Below are 17,008 nucleotides of genomic sequence, written 5' to 3'. Positions count from 1 at the left end.
AACAAGATAGGTCAACCAAGTCTTAACGATGAGAAGTAGACTACTAACTCGGGTTTGTCTTTCGATCGGTCCAAGAAAGCATTAAGGCACAAGCAATTGAGATTTCTCACCTAATTGTTGCAACTAACACTACTACATCATTCAAACAAGGGACCTTAATCAAGAGGAATTTAGCATAATCATATAAGAAAAGGCTCACAACTAGACTCCATCTCTCAATGTAAGCATAGAAGTGAATACATGAGCAATAAGTGGCCATCCAATTACACATGCAATTAACCAATTCTTTAACAATCAATCATCAACCCAAAATGAACATGCAAGCACATACATCAATCAACCCATGGCTTGGTTGGGTCTTCACCCAACCCCTAGCTAATTAACTACTCACTAAACATGGTGAAGGACATCAAAATAACAAGTTTCAATTCAAACATTAAATTAATAAGTTAAGAGGAGTAGTAAGAATAAGGTAGATTGGACATGCAACAACAATTAAGCAAGATTAAGAGAGGAATTAACAATTCAAAGTAAATAAAAACTGAAATTAAAGAGTAAGAGATAGAGGAAAGAGATTACTTAAAATGCTTCAAAGTTGAGAAATTCACTAGTAGAAAAATATAAAAAGGCACCGAGCCATGCCCACCGGTTTTTAAAAACCGGTGGGGAAAAAATGGGCGGGATTAGGCTTTTTTTAATTGCCACCGGTTTAAACCGAACCGTTGGCATATGTTTTAAAGGCCACCGGTTAATATAATTAAAAAAAAATCGCCTCTATATTTTCTTTCAATTTGCGCGTTCTCTCTCTCTTTCCTCCATCTCGTGTTCTCTCTCCTCTCTCCTCACTCCTCAACTAGATCTCCCTCTTCTCTCTCTCTTTCCTCTCTCCACCGTGCCGCCGTCCATTCCTCCCGCTTCCCTCTGTTCATGTTCACGGTGCGTCAGCCGGGCGGTCCTAGCAACGGCGGCAGTGGCGCAAGGAGCTGATACAAACCCACCTCTCGTCGTTTCCCCCTCGCGAAATGATTTTCCCTGAAGGTTCGTGCTTTTTTCTTCTTTTCTCTTTAATTAATTTCTTTATTTCGTGATTTTTGAGTTTTTATTTTTCTCAAATTTACAATTTCATGTTTTCGGAAACCAAGGGTTTTCTGATTTTCGATTTTAATTATATATTACTCCATAGAAATTGTTCCTTTCTCAATTACATGCAGCACCGCAATTACTGAATTTTGACAACATTTCATTGTCAGATTTCTTGAAATCATATAGATCTGTGTTTTTGAGCTTTCAAATTACTAATGTGTAGTGGAGCGAACTTGGGTACGGGATTTAACCCAGGTATTGTGGCCATGTGAAGGTTGGGTATGGTGATGATTTTGATGATAATGAGGTAAAGGATGTCTCTTGATAATTTTTCTGCATTTTCATGATAATCTGACCCTAATTACAGAAAAAATTGAACTTGATATGGGCTTATCGATTTTGTCTTTGATATGTATATTCACGTAGGTTTGTTATGTTGAGATTTGATTTATATTTGTGATCAATGTTGAATTTGGTTTTTCTATAAATCACTTAATTATTAAGAAATAGGTATGTAGGAACTCAATTTTGGTCGAACAATTTAATTTTGAAGTACTGCTTGTTTGGGTCCAATTTAGTCCAATTGGGCCTGGTCACTGAATGATCCAATTAAAAGCCCAAGGCAAAGGTTCAACTCTCCAAATATGCTAAAGTCAGTAATCAACATCCTCAAAGCCATGTCAAGGTCAGTCAACGGCCCAATCAGCTTGGCCCAGCCCAACTGATTTCCGGGCCCAATCCGCCTCCTTCATTAGCCAAGGTATAAAAGCCAACAATTTGGTCAATTCTTGGTAAGAAAAAGACAAAGAAAAAGACAAAAAAGCCTCAAGCAACTAAACTCTTGCACAGCTTTCTCTCTCTAATATACTGACTTAAGCATCGGAGGGGCCTTCCTCGGCGTCCCCCCCGAGGCTAGTTTACGTGTATTTGTTGTGCAGGAAACCCTCGGCTCCTGCGTCGTTCGGACCGAGACCAAGTTCCCTCAAGATAAAAGGATCTTCCGAGATTCGATTGTTTTCATCCGAAACAATTTGGCGCCGTCTGTGGGGAGCGCTACTAAATTTCGCGTCAGTCATCAAACACTCCGGCAGTCGCCATGACTAAGAGTGGAAAGAGTTCCAAGAAGGCTAAGAAGGGAGGACGCCGGATTACGGTGAGGGAACGCCAGCCGGTTTATCCCTCCCCGGAGCAAGCCTCTTCCGAATCGGAGGCCCCCATTTCTCCGGAAAGGGGAGCCTCAAGAGGTCCTAGCCTCCAGGAGGAGAACACCTCGCACCACACTCGGCAGCCGGGGCCATCCCCGAGACCGAGTGGCTCAGGTGCGAGGAACTCCCCGCCGCGCCATAGCGTGCAATCCAGGTCACATCCGCAGGAGACTCCTCCCTCCGGACCCTCCACCGAGGAAGTGGCCAGAGCAGTGGCCATCTGCATGGAGTTCCTTAAAGCTCAAGGGGCTCCAATCCAGATGCCTGATGATCACCAGCCGAGAAACCTGAAAAGGAGGATCGGTCAGGATGATGGTGGACAAGTTCCACCACATAGACAGCTCGGCCAGAGGTGGCGAGGGGACACCCGAAACTCCAGTAAGGAGAGGAGGAGGAACCCTCAACCCTCTGACCACTCTGAAGCTCAGAATTCCATGGGGCCCTCCAAGGACCCGGAATTCGCCCGCCGAAGCGTTCACGAACGCTTGGGTTCGAGGGAGGTGAGTGTGCATAGCCGCCTCACCTTCCCAGAGGATACCGGACCCCACCCAACCTTGTCTCAGCCGGGGACGAAAACCACTTCCACCTCTAAGAGAGGAGGGAGCGAGGTCCCTGAGGCCGGGTACAAGGGGAAGGCGGTCATGGTTCCATCGAACTCGCCCTTCCAGAAGTGGATTCTGGAGGAGCATGTGCCAACGGTCAAAATCCCGGCACATATTACTTACGATGGTACCTCAGATCCTAAGGATCACATTGCCTCTTACGAGGGGCACATGTATCTGAACCCGAGGTCTGAGGCTACCTGGTGTAAATACTTTCCTACGACCCTCAAAGGTGTTGCCCAATCCTGGATCACCAAAGGGCTCAAGGAAGGCTCCATAACCGGTTGGAACGACCTCTCCAACAAGTTCAAGAGCAAATTCTCTACGGCCAACCGCCGAGAGAAGACCACTGCAGAGCTAATGAGTCTGCAGCAGGCGGAGGACGAGAGCCTCCGCGACTATCTGACTCGCTTCAGCAACGAGTCATCCGGAATCACAAGCCTGGATCAAGGCCTGGCCGTGTTCGCGCTACGGAACGGCCTCCAAGCTGGAAAGTTCCTGGACTTCATGGTCATGCATCCCCCGCAGACCCTGGAGGAAGCCTTGGAAGCATCGGATAGGTTCATCCGAGCCGAAGAGTGGAACAGATCCAGGTCTCAGTCTCGTCCGAGAATTGACAAGCCGAAAGGGCAGCAGCCCGAAGTCTCGGCGCAGAGGAAAGGGAAGGCTAAGGCCTCAGAACCGTCCTCTGCTGCCGAGCCGAAGAAGGAAAGACACTTTCCCTACACGGGAAGGTACGATTCATACACTCCACTCTCCCTTCCCCGTGCTAAGATTTTCAGCACGACGAAGGACGAGGGGAGATTCAAAAAACCTCGTCCGTTGCCTCCCTGGCATCAGACGAGGGGAAAGGACCAGTGGTGCGAGTTCCATGACTCACCCGGACATCGCACCGAGGACTGCGTCCAGCTGAAGGACCAGATTGAGGATCTGGTCCGCAAGGGGTACCTGAACCAATACCTCGCGGACAGGCGCGAGGAGAAAAAAGCTGAAAGAGATTCTCGGCAGGACCTCAACTTCGCTCGGAAGAAGGATAAGGGACCTCAGGGCAAGGAGTCCCTCGACATCCTGGTTATTTCCGGGGGAATCTCGCGAGGCACAGCCAAACGCCAACTGAGGGGTCTAACCCATCAGATTCATCAGGCTGAGCTTCGGCAGTCCCAGTCACCGGCGCCGAACATCCTGTTCACAGCCGAAGACTGTGAGGGGGTGGTATACCCCCACGATGACCCACTAGTAATCATTCTGGGCATCGCCAACCGCAACGTCTGGCGGACCCTCGTCGACGGCGGTAGCGGGGCGAACATCCTCTTCCGAGGAGCGTTCGACCAGCTGAGGATGGGAGCCGAGCACCTGGCCCCCGCACCCTACCCGGTGTCTGGGTTCAACGGCTCTTCCTCGTATCCTGACGGGAAGATTACACTTCCTGTCACCATCGGCGAAGGCCGAGCAGCTAGGAATATCATGGCCGAATTTTTGGTCGTAGATGCTCCATCTGCATACAACGTGATCATGGGGAGACCCCTCATTCACGGCATTCAAGGAGTCGTCTCCACGTATCATCAAATCATGATATACGTTTCAGACGAGGGACGCTCCGAGAAAATAAAGGGCAGTCAAAAAGAGGCCCGCCGATGCAATCACCTCAAGCCATCCACGTCTCGCCGAGGCGACCGTGGCGATGGGGAGGAAAAGCACCGGGACCGGAACGCCAAAAAGCCGAGAGGCTCAGACGTTTCGGCTAATGAAGCCCCAGACAACGAGAAATCTGATGGGGGCCAAAAGGCTGACTCCGCCTCAGAGCCGAACGACTCTGATGGCCAGCCGCGGTCAGGAAAGTCTGCTAATATTGATAGCAGGCCGGAATTCGAGGAATCCAACTCTAAGAGCATGGAGACGGATGACCTGACCGAGTCAATAGAACGGACCGTAGGAGATCCGAACAGATGTGTTAGCATCGGGTCGTCACTGGAGCCAAACACCCGTGCGGCACTCGTCCAACTCCTACGGGCCAGTGGAGACGTGTTCGCCTTCTCAGCCGCAGAAATGCCCGGGATTGATCCGGACTTCGTCTCCCATAGGCTTAATGTCGACCCCTCCAGTCGACCCATTAAGCAGAAAAAGCGGAACTACTCCGCCGAAAAGAACCAGAACATCGCAGCTGAGGTCGATAAGCTCCTAGATGCTGGGTTCATTGAACCCTGTCAGTATCCGGAGTGGCTGGCCAATGTTGTAATGGTTCAGAAGGCAAATGGTAACTGGAGGATGTGCGTTGACTTCACGGACCTGAATAGGGCATGTCCCAAGGACTCCTATCCGCTGCCGAGGATCGACCAACTGGTCGACTCGACAAGCGGGCATGCTCTGCTCAGTTTCATGGACGCATTCTCGGGATACCATCAGATCTTCATGCACCCCGAGGACCGAGCTAAAACAGCGTTCATAACAAGTTCCGGGTTGTACAATTACAGAATGATGCCCTTCGGATTGAAAAATGCGGGGGCAACATATCAGAGGTTGGTTGATCAGGTTTTCGCCGAGCAAAAAGGCCGAAACATGGAGGTTTATGTTGACGACTCAATCGTCAAAAGCATAAAAGAAAAAGATCATGTCACGGACCTAGCCGAAACCTTCGCCACCCTCAGAAAATACAAAATGAAGCTGAATCCGAAGAAATGTGCCTTCGGCGTGAAGTCAGGCAAGTTCCTCGGCTTCATGGTCAGCAAGAGGGGGATTGATGCAAACCCCGCCAAAGTACAAGCTGCTTTAGACCTCCCCGAGCCGAAGACAAAAAGGGATATTCAGCGTCTAGCCGGGAGAATGGCTGCCTTGTCCAGGTTCATCTCACGAGCCTCAGACAAAGGGCTCCCTTTCTTCAAGGCGCTGAAGCTCCAAAATTCAAAAGGCATTGAATGGGGAGACGAACAAAAGTCAGCCTTTCAGCAGCTCCGTGAACACCTGGCTCAACTCCCAACACTGGCAAGGCCAGTCGTAGGAGACATCCTATACTTATACGGAAACCACATAGGAGGGAGAACCTTAGCCCACAAAGCTCTCAGGGCAGGGTATTTTTGGCCTACAATGATCTCGGATGCAAAGAACATGGTCAGAAAATTCAAGGTTTCATTCGGCGCTGTCCGGGGTATTGCATAATGATGCCTTGTACCTCGGCAAGCCGTAAAACCTGCCAAAAAAGGATACAAGCCCGAAGTATTGCATAGTGATGCCTTGTACTTCGGAGAAGCTGTTCCTTTGGGCAAAAAGGCCATAGACTTATCCGAAACATAGCCTAAAAAATAGGAACTGATAAAGCCCCGAAGTATTGCATAGTGATGCCTTGTACTTCGGATGAATCAGTTCCGGGTGGTAGTTGCAACTCTGAAGTATTGCATGATGATGCCTCGTACTTCAGATAAACTGCTGCCCCGGCATGGTGTTTCGGATAGTTGTTCCCTTGGATGAATTGGAGAAAGTGTCACAAGAAAATGCGAGAAATGCCAAAAATTTGCACCGGTAATCCATCGGTCATGCCTAGATCTCCAGCCAATTCTTAATCCTCTTCCATTTGCACAATGGGGGTTGGATATTCTGGGGCCCTTTCCCGAGGCCCCATACAAAAGAAAGTGGCTGATAGTCGGAATCGACTATTTCAGCAAATGGATTGAAGCGGAAGCTGCTTCAAGCATATCTGAGCAAACTGTCAGACAGTTCATCTGGCAGAACATAATAACTCGGTTCGGCATCCCAAAAGTTTTTGTGTTCGACCACGGCAGACAGTTTGACAACCTGCCCTTGCGCCGATACACTGATCAATTCGGGATAAAATTGGCTTACTCCGCGGTTTGCCACCCTCAGAGTAATGGCCAAGCCGAAGCCGCAAATAAACAGATCCTTAACGCTCTCAGAAAAAGAGTAGAGGATCAAAAGTCCAAGTGGGTAGAGGAACTTCCGGGAACCCTCTGGTCACTCCGGACAACCGAGAAGGAGGCAACGGGGCATTCACCTTTTCAGCTGGTGTATGGATCCGAAGCAGTGCTTCCAGTGGAAGTGGGCTCAGAAAGCCATCGAGCCAGTATTCATTCAGATTGCGTGTATTCTTTAAGTCTTTATGCTTTCTACGGTTTTTCAAAAATTCAAGGTTTCATTCGGCGCTGTCCGGGGTATTGCATAATGATGCCTTGTACCTCGGCAAGCCGTAAAACCTGCCAAAAAAGGATACAAGCCCGAAGTATTGCATAGTGATGCCTTGTACTTCGGAGAATCTGTTCCTTTGGGCAAAAAGGCCATAGACTTATCCGAAACATAGCCTAAAAAATAGGAACTGATAAAGCCCCGAAGTATTGCATAGTGATGCCTTGTACTTCGGATGAATCAGTTCCGGGTGGTAGTTGCAACTCTGAAGTATTGCATGATGATGCCTCGTGCTTCAGATAAACTGCTGCCCCGGCATGGTGTTTCGGATAGTTGTTCCCTTGGATGAATTGAAGAAAGTGTCACAAGAGTACCATCTCTAGAGTGAAAACTCTCAGGTGGGAAATCAGTACTTTAAAAACAGATGTAGAAAATAAAGCAAAGTGTTCAAAGATCCTCGGCTTAGCCGAGAAAAATTATCAGCCATTCCAGAATTCAGAAGACCTCATCTTCAGATTTCTGGGGGGGCAGAGGGAAATAGAGAAATGGCACAACTGATCTAATACCCTTCAGCTCAGCCGAAGTTTGATACTTATGTCAGTTTTTTCACAAGTTGAAAACATCCGAGTACAAACGGCAAAAAGAAGTCTCAGCAGAAATGATTCTCGCTAGCCGAAGTTCTGCACTTAGCAAATATTTGAAAGATCATTCAAAGAAAGCAGTAAAGTGCGAAGATTGGTAAAGCGAAGAAAAAATATACACAAGAAAGCTGAGAAAGTGAACTTCTTTGAAATAAAAATGTTGAATTACAAAAATAGTCGGCAGCCGCCCACAAGCGGAAAGTAACAGCTGCCGAAATACGTACAGGCAAAATAAAAATATAATAAGCTGTTGTACGATAAGGCAAGCTGAAGCAAAAAAAACAAAAGGCAAAAACTCAGAAAGCGGCAAGTCTAAAGTTAAGCACATGATGAACCGCAAGATTCTGAAGACGACTGCCCGAGTTCCTATGCTTCAGCCGGAGGATCAGACTGATCAGCGTTGAGTCCCCTGGTGGCCTCAGCCCCAGCAGCAGAAGAGGCGGGCTTTGCACTTTGCCGAGCCTCCCTTTCCCTCTGCTCAGCTTCCAACTCCAGTCTTTCAGCTTCCTCTTCGGCTTCCTCAGCCTTAAGAATTTCAGCTTCAGCTGGAGTTGCATACTTCATGTGAGGGTCTTCGGGATTCTGGACCCACTCAGCACATTTAGACCAGTCAAGCTTCGGCTCAGCATGAAGGCAGAGTCTTCGGCATACTCGGAATCCGTTTCTGAAACCCATCTCATATTCCTCTTGGGTGTAAACACGGACTTTGAGTAAAGCCTCAGCATCAGCCAGCTTCTTCTGGGTCTCCTCCAAGTCTTCCTTGGATTTCTTCAGCTGTTCAGCGACTTTGGAGGAGGACCCCTTCAGCTCATTCAGCTCTTGCTGAATTTGGAAAGCCTTTGTCTGAGCTTGGGCCACTTCAACTTTCTGGATCAGCAGTTGATCCTCAGCCTCTTGGAATTTAGCCCTTTGAGCTTCAGCAGCAGCAGCAGCCTCTGAGAGTTGGACGTCTTTGGCCAAGAGCAACTCTTCAGCAGCCATTCGGCTGGCTTCAAGAGCCTCTAGACGCTGCTGCACTTCAGCTTGTGCAGCAGTTCCTTGAATTCGGCTCTCAATAGCAGCCTTGAACTTGGAGACGTCCACTCCCATATGCTCCTGGAGGAATTTTTCCCCTTCCATCAGTGGGGGAAAAACCTCCATCTCCATAGCATCGCAGAAGGTTTTCAGAGCTTCGGCAGCTTTTTTGCCGTACTCCTCAACCTCCTGCTGCTTCTCTTCAGCTGCTGCTTGCTTCAGCTTAGCAAGCTTAACTTCCTCTTCAGCCACCTTCCTTTCGTGCACAGCAGCGTCCACCCTATCTTGTAGGGAATCTATCAGCTCTACGGTGAGAGTCTGATTGTGCACGAACTGAAAACAGGGGCACAAGTTAAAAAAGTAAAAAATAATAGCTGAAAGGTTGAGTTCAGAAAGAAATCAAGGCAAGGAAAATTACCTGCATCATCAGCAGTTGGTTAGACCTGGCTGGGTCAGGAACTGATCTACTGGATTCGCCCATCCCAGCAGTGGCCTTCAGCGACCAGATCCTTGCCCTGTCTACTTCGGACATGCCAGCAAAATTGCCGAAGTAGGCTGCAGCTCCTTCTCGGTTTTGACCCCATATGAGGTCCCAGATGTGATCTGGGATTGGAATTCGGGGGGCCGAGAAACCCATTTCTCCAGAATGCAGAGTCTGGAAAGAAGGGAAGGACGACGATGGAGCTTGATTAGCTTTGGTTGTCTCAGCATCGTCCTTCTCAGAGGAGTCAAGTACTATGACCTCCTCTTCTTCAGGGGTGAGGACGAAAGCCTCAACCTCTCTTGCGATATCTGCCGTGAAGCCTTCAGCACTTGACATCACGGCATCTTTATTTTCGTGCTCAGCAGCACTCTCCTTGATTTCTTCTTGGACCCCTCCCTTAGGTCCGGGAGTTCTCTGATCCACCTCCATCTCAGGAGGTGGCGGAGGGGTCTTTTGAGGAGATTGGGGTGTTGGCTGGGGAACCCTCGGCGATCCATTGCCTTCCTCAGGTTCCCTTATTGCGACGCCGATGGTCATCGGCCTCTGCTGAAAATCATGAGGGCCGATGATGGCCATCCTTCGGCGCCTTTTCAGAAGGGGCTGCTCGTCCATATCTGAATCTGAAGACTCTTGTATTTGATCTTCGGGACGAACAGGAGCTTTGCCTTCTCTGTGTCTGTTACTCTCTTCAGACTGTAACAGACAGGGGGGAAGAAGAGTGTGAAAAAAAAAAAAAAAAAAAAAGAAAAAAAAAAAAAAAAAAAAAAAAAAAAAAAAAAGAAGAAAAAAGTTGTCTAAAAACTCACCGAGGTCTTCAGCAAAGCCTCGTCTTCTTCAGCTGCTCTAGCTGCAGCTTCGGCTTCAGCAGCTCTGGAGGACCCTTCTCCTCCTTCACAAGCCTCAAGTACCCGTGCAACCTCTTCGGCTGTGCGGGCAGCTTCAGCTTCTTCTTCCAGCAGCTGAAACAAGGGATCCCTCTTCTTCCACCAAGGCTTCTGCCTCTGATACAGAGCAACAGCCTCAATTTGGAAGTGGGAAGAGTCTAGGTGAACCTCTCGGCGCCTTGGTTCAGTGATAGGGGGAGCCCGATCAGTTACGACTCGTTCTCGGCTGACGCCAAGGCGAGCGTAATCAATGCCGACGTTGGTCTCGTCCCGTTCTGAAAAAGAAAAGGGGAGAAGTCAATTCAGTTAGTTCGGCACATCACAAGAAAGCAAAATGAAAGAAGAAAAGAGATAATTAAAAGGCCTCGGCCCCAGCCGAAGAAGATTACCATCCCTAAACTTTCGGCTGAGGCCGACAGCTGCCAGCATATTCTCTTGGAAAACATAGTGCGTATCGGGGAGCCAAGTCTCCGGGATATGCTGCATTCGGCCGCTGCCTCCCCGGTTCGGCAGCTTGCCGAAGATGTTCTGCTGATTAAGGTTCGGGTCTGGCCCGCTATCTTCGGGAGGACCTAAACTTCCCATATCAGGATCCGGCTCGGCAAGATACCGGGGAGCGCTGAAAACATAAGGATGGCTCGGCTCCGTGGGCGCCCTAACCCAAATCCATTGACCTCTCCAGTCCTTGTCTGAAGAGTCGTTCGGCCACATGGTTAGGAACGGGGGCCGAGACTCAATCCGATACCACCCAGAACCATGGCTTCCGTGCCCACTCTGAATATTTGGCACTAGCCGATGGAGCTTTCTGAAGCAGTGCAGGTTCGGCACGTATCTGAAGAATTTGCAGACCCATAAGTACGTCATTACCCTTCGGATGCTGGTGGGGGTCAGCTGGCACAGGGAAATGTTGTAATGGATCAGCAGGTCTCGGACGAATACGTCCAAAGGGAACCTCAGCCCATACTGAAGCTGTCTCGTGTACACCCCCACATACCCCGGGGGTGGACGATGGATTCTATCGGATGCTGAGGGCATTCGGCACCAATATCCATCAGCTTCAAAAATGCCGTAGTGCAACTCAATTTGCTCAGCAAATCGATATTGATCGGCGTTCTCTACCCACCATGAGTAGGGACGGTTCTTTATCATGGCCGAAGCTACTTCGGCATCCTCCCACTCTGAAAACCCTGGGAGGATATCCCAAAGGACAGCGGGAACTTCATCATCCCGTCCTGAAGCTCTCACCCCCTCAGCCCTCTGAGGAGGAGCCGAAGAAATGGGAGTCGCCCTAACCCCTTCAGCAGGGTCAGACTCTGTCCTTCGTCCATTCCAGGTCCCAATCCTGTCCCTGGGATCGGGGATTAGCCTTGCTCTTCTTGGAGCACGGGCTCCACCTCTAACTCCCCTCACCATCGACGAATTTCGAAGGAAAAAGTCGAAAAAGGGGAAAGAGTGCAAAGTCGAGGAAAAATGAAATAAAATCAAAGGAATTTACCTTGATCTGAAGCAAAAGCCGCCGATTTACGAATTGGTAGTGACAGGTCTCAGCTTCTAAGCTTAATGCTCGGGGAATTTGCGAAGTTTTGATGCGGGCTCTTGAGCGTTCTTGAGAATTCTGGGTTTGTGTTGATGAGTGAGTGGGGAGAGAAGACGCGCCTCTATTTATATCTCCAGAAATGGGAATTCAAGGAGTCTGCGTTTCAATTTCTCTCAAGCACCCCACTAAGTAGCCGTTAAACACACGACCTTGCAGTTAAATCGCCCACTACCCGTCCAACTTCCGCAATCATCCACATTAACTGTTGTTATCTCATTAATCATGGGTTAATTACGGTTTAAATTCACATTTTTGGATCAGCAAATCATTCACTTCCCTCCTTTTCTGGTTAAATCAAACCCGACCCGTCATCCTTCCAAATCGGGTCTGGGGGGCAAGTTGTTTGGGTCCAATTTAGTCCAATTGGGCCTGGTCACTGAATGATCCAATTAAAAGCCCAAGGCAAAGGTTCAACTCTCCAAATATGCTAAAGTCAGTAATCAACATCCTCAAAGCCATGTCAAGGTCAGTCAACGGCCCAATCAGCTTGGCCCAGCCCAACTGATTTCCGGGCCCAATCCGCCTCCTTCATTAGCCAAGGTATAAAAGCCAACAATTTGGTCAATTCTTGGTAAGAAAAAGACAAAGAAAAAGACAAAAAAGCCTCAAGCAACTAAACTCTTGCACAGCTTTCTCTCTCTAATATACTGACTTAAGCATCGGAGGGGCCTTCCTCGGCGTCCCCCCCGAGGCTAGTTTACGTGTATTTGTTGTGCAGGAAACCCTCGGCTCCTGCGTCGTTCGGACCGAGACCAAGTTCCCTCAAGATAAAAGGATCTTCCGAGATTCGATTGTTTTCATCCGAAACACTGCTTTTTGCTCGTGAGATTTGTCAATATTTTGTGTGTATAGTAATTGTTTCTCGCATAGGTTTGCTGTGATGGCTGTGATGTTTGGGAGCATGCTGAGTTTGCTGAAATCTGTGGCAAAAATCTCAAGGTTGGTTCACTCTTTGTTTTTGTTTTATTGACAAGACCTGGTGCTTGTAAAGACTGTTTTTAGAAGATTTATTTGTACATTCTGTTTCTATCTAAGGATTTGGAAGATGCGGAATATTACTGCCCTGATTGCAAGCCAAAGTTTGCATTTGAGCCATCATACTCTGTAGATCTACCTGAAGTCAGCCCAAAGTACGTGTTTACTTCTGTTTGTTGTTACTGTTGCTTTACTTTCATTGTTATCATCATTATTAATATTGTTATGGATAATTTATTATAGATATACAGCAAATACTTTTATTATTATTACTATTATTGTTGTTTCTGGCATTTATACAACCGATTTTGAGCTCAAACAATTTAGTAAGAGTTACTATTGTATGATACAGACAACTTGTGCCATCCGATGAGGTAACTGTTGCGTGCAATGGTATGGAGGCATCATATATCCCAAGCCTTCACTTGTAAGTTCTAAAGGTTACAAAAATTATATATTAGCTCTTTTAAATTCTTTTTTTACATTTTGCAAACAATATGCTATTAATTTGATTACCTGTGCTCTTCTTTTTAGGATTGTGTGTAAGTGTGGTAAATGTGGGACAAGGAAGTAGTCATTAAGTGAATGGGAAAAGCACACTGGTTGTAGAGCCAAGAAATGGAAGCATAGCGTCAAAGTCAAAGGCTCAATGATCCCCTCGCATCAGTGGGTAAGGCAGTCCTTTCTGCTTTAATTTGAATATGTCAAAACATTATGATTATCTTGGATTTAGCTAGCATAGTTGTCGTTTGGTGGTCTCCTTGTACAGTGTGATCATACTCAATACTCACGCTGTCGGATTTCGGAATCACTTATGATGAAGGATATGAGATCATTTAAGTGAAAGACTCTTGATAGTTTTTCATAGTATTTGTTTAAGCAAGGATATGTTTAGTGCAAAATTTTAATGAGATAGATGATATTTATGCAACCTTTGATGAATCTTTGTATTAGAAACACCAAGATCTATCATATATGGATAATATATTAGTAGGAATGATCAGTTGGGAAATGCTATATCTGCATATTAATGCATTAATTGAAGTAAAGTACTCAGATTTTGTATGTTGGTTATAACCGAGTCTAGCAGTAGGTTTGCTGAATTTAAATGACATTTCCAGGTGTTGATACAAAGGACTAGTGTTTTGTAGTCTATTTTTAATATGACTAGAAATAATAGACATTCATTTATTCATTTGCATAGAAACAGAAGATAATCTTTGTGCATGGCTCTCTGCATTTTTTATGTAATGTATTTAGAGGAAACAAAGAAAATCTTTGCTAGTCTATTTACATGAGAGAATGTGTATATGTAAATATGAGGCACACTTAATATATGACTTCGATTTTTTTCTTTATTCTATGTTATATAAGCCCATTTTCAATGTACAATTAGAAAAGCTCCATTTTGCATATCATGACTTATTATTTACATTTTATAATTCTCTCAGGTAGTTGCATCACATATCTATGCTGATAATCGGGCCCCTATTGAGAAATTAAAAGATGGTGAAGCTCCCCTTTTGACAACTTGCAATCAAAAGCTGCTTATAACTGTACGATGATGGTTGTAGCTCTTATTGGTGCTCACCCTGCGTAAGTATCATGAAAGATTCTATAGAATGTATACACTAAATTTGATCAGAGCAGTAGTTCTATAGAGTGTATAAGTATACACTAAATTTGATCAGGTGTCTAGTCATCAAATGAACATAGAATGTTACTTGGACTCCTCACATAAATCAGACTATAAGTTTCTGAGTTACCATACATTTTTAATTCTTGAGGCATGTGCATATATTGTGAATTCTGAGTGCAGTTCTTTTCTTTCTCATGTTGCTTGTGACAACTGGTATCTCTCTTTGCAAAATTTATTAAGGGGACTTCACTGAGTACATATAGCCCCCCCCCCCCCCCCTCTTTATTATTTTTTGGTGAAGATCTAGTGAACATAGTACAAAACCAATCTTTGAGTTTTCCTTTGTTCTAAGTTGGCTGGAAGTGGCCTGTGCATGTGGCCTGGTCCTGCCTGAGAGACTCTTGGCACTTGTCCTATGCTACATTTCTGAAAATCAGCATAGCAACTTGGTCCTGCCGACTGAGATGCTGCACTATATGTTGTGCTAGAGCTACTGTCACTTGTCACTTCTGCTCTGCCCTACCGAGGCTGTTGTAAATTGTTTATTCCAAATACTGGTTTGATTTGTTTATCTGATTTATGATTTGTTTACTCTGATTTGTGTAGGTTCTTGTTCAAAACGCTATAAGTTGATTGATTGATTGATTGTATTGTCTGGAATTTTACTTCTTCCGTAATAATGAACTTGTAATTTGGTGAAAATATACTGAAGTCTGTCAATTTCAGGAAGAATTAGTCTGGCCAGAATTAGATCAGTTGCTTCGGGATGAGGATGATGAAGTTGGAGGAAGTGGCAAATAACCAAGCAAAGAATTCACCAAATACTACTGTAAGGGCTCACAGTGAAGAAGGTACTAGACAACCTGATAACGGGCTTAGTGCTGGTTGAGAATTTGCCTAAAAATTCATGTCGTTCATGCCACTTTGTTTTTCGAGGAATATTGTAATTTTACAGCTTTTTTATGAAAAACAATGTAAGTTAATATATATGTAAGTGTTTATATATCATTTTAAGTGAAAAAAATGCAAAAAAAAAATATTTTATTTTTTTTGGCCATTATTGCCACCGGTTTTGACCAGGAACCGGTGCCAATAACCTCTTTAAAAAAAGCGGGAAGGGTTATTGCCACCGGTTAACCGGTGGCAAAAATATATATTGCCACCGGTTAACCAGTGGCAATACTTGTTTTTGCCACCGGTTTTGAACCGGTGGCTTTTTATACGATTATTGCCACCCCCCAAATGCCCACCGGTTCAAAACCGGTGGCATAGGGGGGTTTTGAACCGGTGGCCAATTTATATTTTCGTCTAGTGATTGTTGAATTCAAGAGAACAATCTTCAATTAATCTACTACAATGATTGAGTTTGAGAAGATCTATGCACTACTACATTTCTGATCTATTGCAACCCCCAAATCCGTTGCATTAGGCGTCAAAATCCGTGGCATTAGGCCTAATGCAACGGCCATGTACCGTGGCATCTGCTGGCGTTGCAATAGGTCTAATGCAACGGCATATAACACCTAATGCCACAGCACCAATGATCCGTGGCAATAGACCAATACCTGTTGTAACGGCATAACTTATCCGTGGCAATAGAGTACTGACTAATAATTATGATGAAATTGAACCTATTGCAACGGATGAAGCTAATTAATACAATGATAGGAGTACGTATCTACTGCAACGGATTGATATTTATTTTTTTTTGGTTTTTTGTTGGGATGGGATGGTAATATAATATATGTATAATTAGTCAGTACAAATTAAAATATGCTAACAGAAACAAATTAAAGTATCATTTATATATAATAATTATAATGCGAAATACGTTCATTATTGCCCTTAAAGGGAAAAGTTACAAAATCAAATTTCACTAATTAAATTAATTGAGAAAACTATAACGACTACAATCTTTGAGAGGCAAGCGACCAACATTAGCAGGTGAACAACAGCAGTAGAGACCAGCAACACAGCAAGCTGTCCCAACATCAACAAGCTCAGCAGAACGACAGCAGCAGCCAAAACCAGGCATGCACAGCACCATGCAGAAAGAAGTACAGTAGCTGACAGTGCAGAACAACAGCAGTAAAAGGAACAACAGCAGCATTAACCAGCCAAAACCAGAACAAGACAGCAACGGAAACTAGGAAACAAACTAGAAGCAAACAGGGAAAAGCAAGTCCAAACCAGGATGCCTTCTTCAACCCTACAACAGCTCAAAACAGCAAAGACAGGCAGAAAAAACAACAACAACAACCAGGCAGCCCAATAGAACCTACACGACAGCAGCCTGCACCTAACAACCCCACAGGCAACCAAACAGAGACCAGCAAGCAGCTAGCAACACAGAACAACAGAAGCCAGCAGGCCTACAACCTGCATATATCAAAGAAACCCAAAAACCTTATAAAAACACAATCCAATTTCATCAAAATCAAAAAAGAAGATAAACATCCATCATTCCTCTTTTCTCATATATAATTCAATGAGAAATAAAAAGAAGTAAAAAAATACCCGGAGGATGTAGTGGCTACAACAAACAATAAAGTCAAGATCAATAATAAAGGATAATTATTCACATGTTGCTACAGGTTAAAGTTAAAGCCGAAGAAGAATAGCAGCATCAGCTGCCTAAAACGCATAAAGAGCAACGATTTTTAAATTTAGTTTGGAATCAAGAGTAAAAACTAAGCAAGAACTCACAAGGGGTTAGAGATATACATATATAGAACAAACCTGCAATGCAATAA

General features: G+C 45.4%; 1 long non-coding RNA gene across 4 annotated transcripts; it reads left to right on the top strand.

The window, feature by feature from the left end:
• Positions 1-810: 810 nt before the first annotated feature.
• LOC110723763 lies at positions 811-15,270 on the top strand. Of its 4 annotated transcripts, none has more exons than XR_002511761.1 (8): positions 811-1,038; positions 1,251-1,390; positions 12,512-12,580; positions 12,677-12,771; positions 12,969-13,043; positions 13,151-13,286; positions 14,068-14,212; positions 14,982-15,270. It is a non-coding gene; the product is annotated as an uncharacterized LOC110723763 (long non-coding RNA). The 4 variants fall into 4 exon arrangements; XR_002511762.1 differs by having other exon boundaries at positions 812-1,038; positions 1,307-1,390; XR_002511763.1 differs by lacking the exon at positions 1,251-1,390 and having other exon boundaries at positions 815-1,038.
• The last annotated feature ends 1,738 nt before the right edge of the window (positions 15,271-17,008 follow it).

The sequence above is a fragment of the Chenopodium quinoa genome, unplaced genomic scaffold (genome assembly GCF_001683475.1).
Source record: "Chenopodium quinoa cultivar QQ74 unplaced genomic scaffold, ASM168347v1, whole genome shotgun sequence".
NCBI classification, from domain to species: Eukaryota; Viridiplantae; Streptophyta; class Magnoliopsida; order Caryophyllales; family Amaranthaceae; genus Chenopodium; species Chenopodium quinoa.
Note: the sequence above shows the minus strand (reverse complement) of the source record. Positions and strands in the feature narration are given on the sequence as shown.